We start from the raw sequence: 9,986 nt of genomic DNA, 5'->3' as shown, positions 1-9,986 counted from the left end.
ACACAAACAAGTTGCTTTCTTCACTTGCCCCTCAGAAACCTCTGGCACATTAGGGTATTACACAGTGCAGTGGCAGTGGGCAAACCCATGTTTTTGAGAAGATTAAAAAAAAAAATCAGTTGTTTTCTCTGCAATCTGGAAAGCAGCTGTCTAAAGCTCATTTCCAGCCTTTCTGAAAAATTCTCTTCCTCCTCCTTGTCAGTCAGTAACAAGAGGCAACACATTTGAACAGGAAATGTAGTGGCACATAACTCTCCTGCTGAGCAACTCCACCATCTTGAAGCAATCCTGGGGTCCTCACGCAAGCCAGAGAAATGTAACATGTCCTGCTGAGGAGGAAACCCAGGAACAGAGACACTACTCTATAGCAGCAGGTATCCTGGCTGGAAAGCTATTTCTGCCATTATAGAACCCTTGCTAAAAGCATGTCTTCAGTCTTCAAGTGGATATTTGGATATTGCTCTTCATTTCCTCTTGGAAGTGAAAAGGTGTTTGCTGTGGCTGTATTTCAGCAGAGGATTAAGTCACCCCTATGTGTTACCTACTTCACAGGATCACACACGTTCCTTTAGACCTGCTCACACCGGGTGAAACTCTCCCCTACACACAAGGCCAAGGCATTTAGGAGGTTAAACGGGATTTGAGGGGTGTGTAAGTCACTGTAGATGGATAAATTTCCCTCAAGATGATTTAATTCTGACACACTAGCCCTTTCAAACACATACATGAGGCCTTTATGAGGTGCCCAGTTTAGGTGGAAACAGATGAGAAACAAATTCTTCAAGGCAGTTTTGTGCAGACTCTCTTGTGCACAAATTCTGCCCAGTTCTGACTGGGAACTCATCACCAGGGCACTGGTGCAATGCTCTGTGGCTCCCAGCCCTAAAGTTAGCAACAACACAAGATTCCACAGCAAGGTAGCAACAGACCACAAGGAGAACTGTCACAGCGAAGTTCAGCTCCATGAAATCCAATTGCCCAATGGGATAGTCCCTAATCCAACATGGAACTCTGAATGGTGCAGAACAAGCAGCAGCGAGTGAACCTGGCACGGAGGCCCAAGAAGTGAAGAGCCCAGCACCAGCACACTGCCTGTGTGTGTCCATGCTCAGCCAGCAGCACAGCTGGTAGCTAGGGAGGCAGATGGAGTAAACCCTCAGGTGTCCTACAGCTCCTGCCCCTACCTGGGAGCTGCCAGCCCTGCAGCCACATTTGCTGACTTTGTTGCAGCCTTCATTACCGCGGAGAGAAAACCCTCTCTGTATCAGAAATGCCTCGCTGGCCGCCAATGGAGCAGCCGCTAACAGTGCCCGCTCCTACCCCGGCAGGGCGCCAGCTCAGGCACAGCTTACTCGCAGCCCAGTTACTTAGTTACTATGCTAATTAGGCACCTAAGTAGGTAGTGCATTAACGTGTCAGGGTTTCAAAAGTTAGTATGAGCTCACTGGGCATTTCCACTTCCGAGTCACAGGAATAATTAAACCAGTATAAATGCCTCCAAATGTAAGGCCCGTGTAAGACAGACTGTTCTTCTGAATTTTAAGGGCAAAAGCAAACAACATATCATCCTCAGAATATTTTAAAACAATAAAGGAGAATTCACAGTCAGAGGGAGTTAAGCCTACAAAATTACCCCCAATATACTTCAGACAACAAAACTACAGGCAACATGCAGCAGTCCTGAAGCAAGCTGTAACGAGGTGAAACAGACACCTGAGAGCATGCCAAGGCAGGTTAGTGTTGCCAATTAGAGCATGCTGAACTTGCAGCCACTAGTACCTGCTCACTGCCCCGCAGACACACTGCTGGCAGCAGGCTGTTAACATTTAACCAGGGCCCTGGGGCCGCTGCGGTGCCTTGGTGAGCCTGTGGAAACCTACACAAGCTCCCTGGCTTTAGGCTGCACCCATTTAGGGTTCAACACACAACCATGGCGCTCTTGGAAGATGACACTAGCAGCTTCTTACAGGATCTGTCCAGCCAGGAGCCAGGCCTGGATTGCAACAATTAGGCTAGTACTGATCCTGGTAATGACAGTAAGAATTAAGGACAAATATTTTTTACTCTCAAATTAGCCATTTTCCCAGTTTACCTATGTACATTTTATCATTTCACCACACCAGAGAGAACAGGAGCCCCAAAGGCAGGTGAAGCTTTTGATACTTTTAGGGCTGAGAGAGAGCAAGCTTCCAAAATAAAGTGCATGTCATGATCAGGTCCTTCAGATTTACATCTTAATCCTTCCAGTAACAAGGTCACAGCTTTTTAAAACAGGTGCCCATGCTGTAATATTTTCCCTTGTGGAGAAGCAGGTTATGTATGAAAACCTAAGAGTGTCTCAGAACAAATCACCCATCCCCAGCAGCCTGTCCCCCAGCAGTGGTACAGAGCAGATCTCTCAGGAGGAGCAGAAGAACTGGGTGAGCACACGCGATACCTCCTGGCAGTCTCCCAGCAGCCAACCATTTGAGGATCAGAGACTTCCTGTGCCAGACTCCTTTTTATCTATTTAGTCACCCTCAATTAATTTCTCTTTCATGAACCTGTCCAGTTGACCTTTGTACCCATAAAGCACACTATCTGGTTGCTCTAAGTGGATAGACAGGTATCCCTGGTATGTGAAGCAGCAGCATTTTACTGCTACTGAAGGGAGGAAACTACAAACCAAGAGCTTGTGCAAGGCTGCCTGCTTAACACAGCTCGTGATTTCCCCAGCACTGCCCCCCACCACGCAGGCTACGTGATGGAATCAGTGAGGTGGGATAAAGCTGGACGCCTCAGTGCTACCAGGCTTGTAGGGGCACAACAATTAGAAGCTGGAAAACAATTCAGGATTCAAGGGGGTTTTCTGATGGCTGAACTCAGCCTCTGAAGTATCTTAAAGGAAGCAGGAGTTTGCTGGTGCATCCCTATTTAAAGCACTATAAAGGTGCCTCTGCAAGATGCATCAGAGGACAACATGGAGAAATTCATTCCTTAGCTCCAAATCCACAAGGAAGAAAACAGTGACTGAAATCATCAAATAGCAATCTTTAATTAGTGCCTAATGAGCTTGTTGTGATGACAAGCTTGTTGTGATGACACATTAAATGAAGACAGGGAAAGAAATGAAGCAGTATAGAAACACTTCAGACACACTACCATGGCTTTGAAGCCAAAGTTCCATCAATTCTCATCACAGCAAGAAAGATCTCATAAGACAAAAATAAACCCACCAGAACCATCAAAGCAAAAGTTACTCTCTCTTGGCACTACTGAAATATTCATCCATAACCCTCCTCACTGGTGTGCCAGCAAGAACTGCAGTACTTAAGTCCTACTTGAGCACAGAAAACAGCCTTTAAGTGGCATTGAAGTGAAGCAAAGCAACCATGCAGACCCCTTGGACAGGAGAGAATTCTGCCATCTGTGCTCAGCATCTGCATCTGCTCAATGGATCAGCATCTGTTACTGTGTGCAGCAGCTGAGCAAAGCACCTTTCCCTCTGGAGGCTTTTTCCATGCTGAAACTGAGGCCTCACCCAAGCCAGTCCTCTGATCACAAAGAATCACTATCACTGTTAAACAGATCCAAAATTAACCCAAAAAGAAGTAGAACTTGAAGACTCTTTTAAAAAAAGCTTGGAAGATCCCTAAAAGGAAGCCCTCAAGAGGACAGATTCTTGAAGGCCTCTAATTTATTCATTCTGCATTGAGCAACTTTGAATGTAAACCCGAAATGTACAAACCGGGTCCCAGAACAACTACATTATTAAAAAAAAAACCCAAACATGTCACAGATACTTTATTCCCGAGACTAAAACCATGGAAAATCACCTAGCATCTTCAGTCTCTTGCCTGGAACACAGGCAGAGAATGCTTTTGCAGCCTGCAAAAGGACAGAGAGGGAAAGGTCACAATCTCACCCCTGCTCTGCACCAGTGCACACACTTCATTCTTGGTAGGGATGCTTGTGCTGTCTCTCTGATTTACACTCCCCAGAGACTCCTGGAAGGAGTGGAGTCTCTGGAATCCTGTCTGAGCCAGCCCAAGCAGTGTAAGGATTCCTAGAGTATGTAATCCAGGAATACCATCCCCTACCATGCCTCCAAAAGCCACGGACAAGCCTTCTACATGCAGATATTCACATTCTCTAAAAATAGAAATCCTTATGCCTGCAAGCACATCGCACCACCACGTATGAGTTTCTATCACTGGAAGTGCTGAGGAGCCTGCCAGGGTGACAAGGCACACTATGAATCAAACCTGAAATAGGCAAAGATAATGGAATTTTTTTTTTAAGGGAAAATGAGATCTTATGTGTCCAGCACTGAGAACTGAGTCTACCTAAATCACAAAAAAGCTCCATGTTCCCTGCTGCTCCCAAGGATAAACTGTACTCCAAGCAGATCCTGTGCTGTTAGCTGTTAGTTCCTCCAGGCAACTACTGCAGGGAAGTTAATTCTGTTTCCAAGTCACATCTTCAGGGCTCCTTTTGCATGTTTGCTGTCAGGCATCCAGCACATCAAGGCAAACATTTGGAATAAAGCCTTGGGTGCAAGCCACATTTGTTGCTAAATAAACAAAGCCAATGCTACAAAAAAAAACCCAATCATGCTTCAAGGTATAAAGCAACAGGGCTTTTTGGCCAAAGAAACACCCACCCCCGAATCGTATCCCCCATCTGGGAAGATACCTGGGCAAGTGATCCCACTGCTGCCTGAAGCACTGATAAAGGCCAAAGGCTGGGAGTGGCCAGGAGAGGAGATAAGCCATTGGACTGACCTAGCAAATCACACCCTTTGTTCGGCTCGTTTCCTGGGGATTTGAAACAGCTCTTCCTATTCTCTCTAAACCCAGATAAATAAAGAGTGATAGCTTTAGAGCTTTTCAAGCGACAAGAGCAGGAGGAAAGACAGGCCTGTAGTAAGAGGCTTTAACGAGGGCACTATCAGCTGACATAGGGACCTGTATATTGGCTTATTGAGCAGATTCCTCCCACGAACAGTGACAATAGCCTGTTCGCTCACATCCCACTCCAGTAAAGCTTTAGTACTTCCTGTATCCATGTTCCTGACTAATTAAAACAAAACAAAACCAACCCTACCACAACCAAAAAAAGCCAACACCATCCTGAAAAGGCCAACCTACAGCACAGGACTGCAGGGGGAAGATATTAATTTTCAGTGCTGCAAGCCCCTCATGAGTCTTATCTAGTCTCAAGTATCTGATAAGTATCTGACAGCCCATGACAATATCCAAGTACTGAAATTTCAGTAGAACACTGAAAAAAAGGCAATAATAATGTTGCAGGTTGCATGGGACAAAGAGTGTGCAATTAGAGAAGAGCAAAGAGCTGGCACAGAGCACTACAGCCCTCTCCATGGCACCTGTTCTTACTGGTGCTACACCACCAGAAAAACAGTGGTGCTACTTGAGCATTCTGAAGGACTGGAAATGGCATAATTGAGCTGCAACATATTCACAGAAATATTATTTGCACTTTTTCTTCCAGATGTTCCCACACCCTCCATCTAAGCTGAACAAACACCCACAAAAAGGTTTGTGGTTAGGGCAAAAGTAAAGCCATTATCAAATTTCTCTGAGACTGTCCTGGAAGTTTACATTGTGAAAGGAAAATCAAATTTTATGCATCTGATTATGAACACCACACATCTCAAAAAGTAAACATGGCTAGCCTGATTTGGGACTATGCAGGACAGAAAACATTCAACAACTATAGGAAGAAATGTATTTAACACGGGGAGTATCGTAAATGAACTCTAAATTCTATCAGCTTCTTTTCACAGTTCTTACTCACTGGAAACAACTCTTGTCTTTAGTTTGGTTCCTTTAAGTTCAGCTCTTGTCTGAATGTTTTGTGCTCTTATATAGCAGTACTGACAAAAATGGGTGCAATGTTCCATAATTCTCTACAGGTGGATAAGGAATTGTCTCTCTATCATGCTTCTCAGAGTCCCTCTGTGCAATTCAACAGGTGTATCAAATATTTCCAGTTATCCTCTCACAGTCATAAAAGCAAAAAAGAAAATTAAGGGCAAAAATTTAAATACTACAGCTGGAATACAGAAAGCTGAACTTATTAATAGATTTTGGACAAAATATATAAAATGTGTTTTGTGAAAGTGTGAAAGAAATGAAGTCAGCTCTAGACCAAAAGGTGTGTGTTTTGGAATTTGAGGGGTTTTTTTCCTTCTAGGACTCAAAAAAGACTTCTTACTTTGAAAGAGGTTTCACAACTTTAGGGCAGATCAGTCAAGCAGACAAATACATACATGATGGCTACCAGAACATATATCAGCAAATGCTGTCCAAGTTTTCAAGACAAGTGGATTTGAGTCCCAGCAGTGAATGGCTGGTGTGTTCCCAATAAAACACAAACCTACCTCCTTTCAGAGTTTGACCAGGAACACATTTTTAATGAAGTCAGTGAAGAAAAGGTGTCCCATTCAGTGTATTTGCCTACTTTGAAAGGTCTGACACCAATGAGCATCTCAACAATTATTCTAGGAAATAGATATTTTCTCCAAGCACTTTTGCTGGTTTAAACAAAATCGTCAATTTTGCTCAACTTCGAGATTCAAGTAAACTAAAAACCTCAGAATTATTCTCAGGTCAAACCCTTGAGATCCAAAGAAAAAGGGCTAATTTCACATAGTTTGGTACTGAATCATGTGGTAAAGCTGGGCTCACACAGTAGTTTTTAGGACAACATGTTTACACAAAATTGGATAAACAAAATCTGTGAAGAATTCACCCACAAGTGCATTTTAAAAGAGTTTATTCTTGGCACAGATGGGGACAAATCCCATCAGCTTGAGTAGAAAACTCACCTGTTTATGCCAGGACTGACTTTGTTCTCCAGAACCTGCAAAGATGAGGCAGAGGAGCAGCATCCCCACAGCAAACTGAAGGTTCCTACCTTTGTGAGGTCACTCTTTTTGATGAGGTGAACAGCAGTGGTCAACCAGGATGTGGGTTGCTGTGGGTTTTCAGAGATATTCACCAGCCATATTTAAGCAAAAAAAAAAAGCACACTCCTTCTGTCCATCTTAAGGGCTTGTTTGGAATTATAAAGACATATGGTATTTTTAGAGGCTGAAACAAACTGACTCACACTCACCACTGCCAATTGAGAATAAGGCACATTTACTGATGTAACCAATGTTCCACTTCAATCTGCTTTCCCATCAAACCTCAACATTTTATTTTAGCTGCAAAAAGGTTTATTAAAACCCTGTGGCTACATGATAATTCTCTCAACTGAGAAATGCAAGGCTCAAAAAACCCAAACCTATGCAGCTGCACTCATTTTAAAATCACCTTAAGTCGCATAGCATTCCACAGAGTTCATATTTTATTGTGGTGTTTAAATGAAAAGAAAACCAGTTGTTCCTCTGATTATTTTTTTTTTACACACCCAAAATCAAGGAAGTATGGGGTAATATCTCCAACTCTGTCACCAAATCCGCTTTGTGGATTCCTTTTGCTGTCCTTAACTGGCCGAAAATAATGATTTGTATTTGTCTTACAACAGCACCTTTGCCCTCTTCCCCACAAGCTCAGGTTTTGTGTTTTATGAGTTAGACATAGCTGCTTACCCACCCATTTTAGCAAGAGTTGGAAGTTTAAATCCTGGAACCTGAGATGCATGGGGGGTTTAAAACTTGTTAGATGGAAGATTATGTATATGTTGAATTTATCAGTTGGTTGCAAAGATACCTCTTACACATGAAGCAAGAATATCTTTGCAAGAAGATACCCAAGATAGGATATTTTAATTTTCTCAGTGTTCTGCTCCCAGTGAAGCAGCTGAGTGAATGACACACCACTTTTCTCCTAGATGACAGCAAACAAAAAGCACAGGAAAAATTTATACTGTAGTGAATCACATGCATATTTTGACTGGTGGAAGCTCTGCCAGAGAATGGAAAGAAGGATTAATTTAGTTGGTTTATCCCTTCCTTCGACTTCCACACAGACTAACACAGTGGCTCCTCACAAAGGCTGCCCACAGGCTGGCGAGGCTCCAGGCAGGCACTGGTGTGTGCCGGCTGTGGATCAGACAGCACTTTGTCCTGGCCAGGATGTGGTCTGCCTTTGTAACGAGGCCCATGCAAACGGGCGCCCATCGGCCTCTGCAGCCGCCTCTGGCAAACACCACTTGTCCCCTCGCTAGACATAAATGAACTGTAACTACCTCAAAGGAGAACAAACAACATAAGAAAAGAAGGGGAAACATCCAGATTTAACCAGATTAACGATAACGGCTCTCCCGAGGGAAGGCTCCCTGAAGAGGAGAATTCAGGGACTTATTAGCAGCCATTAACCACGTTTCTGGTTTGTGATGTGCCATGCAGTGAAAAGTACAAATCTATGACTTCCCCTGTAGAATAATTTAGGGAGGATTATTAGCTTCACAGAAGACAGATTAGTCACAGCACAAACTGCTGCCCTAAACATTTCATATTTATTTTGCATCCCCAGCATCCTGCTAAAAATAAAAGGGACAGGAAAAAATATCTGTGCTGGGCTTAGAAGCAAATGCACATCATACTATGACCATCACCATTCCTCTGCTGCACTAAATACTTGTTATTCATCTTGAGCCCTTATTTTTGTCATTTCGCTTAAGCCTGGAACACATGGACTTCAGGAAAACTGCTTCTTATCAGAAATTGCTATCACAATGTTTGTATTAAGAGAAAGAGAACAATGAACAGCAAGGGACTCAGATATTTTACTCAAACTTTCTTACCTTAGTCCTGCCAGAATGCTGTTAATGCATGATCTTGGGAAGAAAGATCGACAGAATTTCCGCTGCGTCTCATTTTCAGGGATGCAGGACTCCATTTCTGAAAGCAGAGAGATTAGGGTGGCTGAAATCTGAAGTACAGATACTGTGCTGGGAGAATGGGTGCTGACAGCAGGCTCTTAACTCATCAGCAGATACAGGTCTTGTTGACTGTATTTCAACTCAGTCATAGAAGCAAAAACCCCGTGAAAGGAGCAAGAAACAAGGAGCAGCCAGACTGGCCTCCCTCATGATTAACCCAAGATAACCATCTCTACCCATCTACAGACTCCATTGCTTTGGATAGAGAAAACACAGTTTTCTGGGGACTATTGGACCCAGATATATCATGTTTGGATAGTGGTGCACTTGCACCAAATTAAAGCAAAGCTGTGCTAGGCGCATCTTATTTCAGATGCAGCTGACACAGAAATAAAAACTCCTCTCAGAACTCTGAGCTGTTCAGGAACTTGAATATCAGTGCCCAAGTGTGAAAGACCACAGCTCCCCCCTCCACTTTCTTCACAGATCTCAGGCCCAGGACAAATTATGCAAATAATAAAAAGTAGAATAGTTAAGTATGTTGGCCCCACCATATTTGCAGCATCCTCAGGCAAACAGATTCCTATTCCATCCTGACCTCATCACAGAAGATGCTTGAGACCACTTCCACTAAGACTCTTCACCAAACTTCAAATCAAGGTGACACAGCCACCTTTTATGTGCCAAGCAATAAAACAGAAACTAATAGAATTTGGGCTATTCCAGAATAAAAAAACCTTTCTGTTTCCAACTCTATTCTTACAGAATGCCATCAGTAAGAGCTCCCAACATTAAGCAGATATCAGTTAGCAAACCCTGTGCCAATAATTTAATCGAATTTGAACCTGTGGTCAGCTATTCCTTCTTTGGGAAAACTGAAGGCCCTTCACCTTCCACAATTTGTTAAATGGAGATTCCCCAGCTGCCAGGCAGAGACAGACTGTAAACTGCATCCAAACTACACTGATAACATCCATCAACAGGTGCTTGGCACAAGGCAGCTCCCTGCTCCTGGTTTGGCAAAGAGCTTCTCCAACCAGAAAGGGGGTCTAGGGGGTCCAGGTTGCTCAGAACAGAAGGGGCTCAACAGTGCTTGCCGTGCTGCTCAGTCAATGATTTGGGGGCTCTTTATGTACTAAAACCTCATTGCT

At 43.5% G+C, this 9,986-nt stretch overlaps 1 long non-coding RNA gene across 1 annotated transcript; it reads right to left on the bottom strand.

Moving 5' to 3' along the window:
• Positions 1 to 7,000: 7,000 nt before the first annotated feature.
• On the bottom strand, positions 7,001 to 8,838 carry LOC115948571. The gene is made up of 2 exons (XR_004082381.1): positions 8,758 to 8,838; positions 7,001 to 7,058 (listed from the first exon to the last, which is right to left on the bottom strand). It is a non-coding gene; the product is annotated as an uncharacterized LOC115948571 (long non-coding RNA).
• Between the last annotated feature and the right edge of the window lie 1,148 nt (positions 8,839 to 9,986).

The sequence above is a fragment of the Geospiza fortis genome, unplaced genomic scaffold (genome assembly GCF_000277835.1).
Source record: "Geospiza fortis unplaced genomic scaffold, GeoFor_1.0 scaffold636, whole genome shotgun sequence".
In the NCBI taxonomy this organism is placed as follows: Eukaryota; Metazoa; Chordata; class Aves; order Passeriformes; family Thraupidae; genus Geospiza; species Geospiza fortis.
Note: the sequence above shows the minus strand (reverse complement) of the source record. Positions and strands in the feature narration are given on the sequence as shown.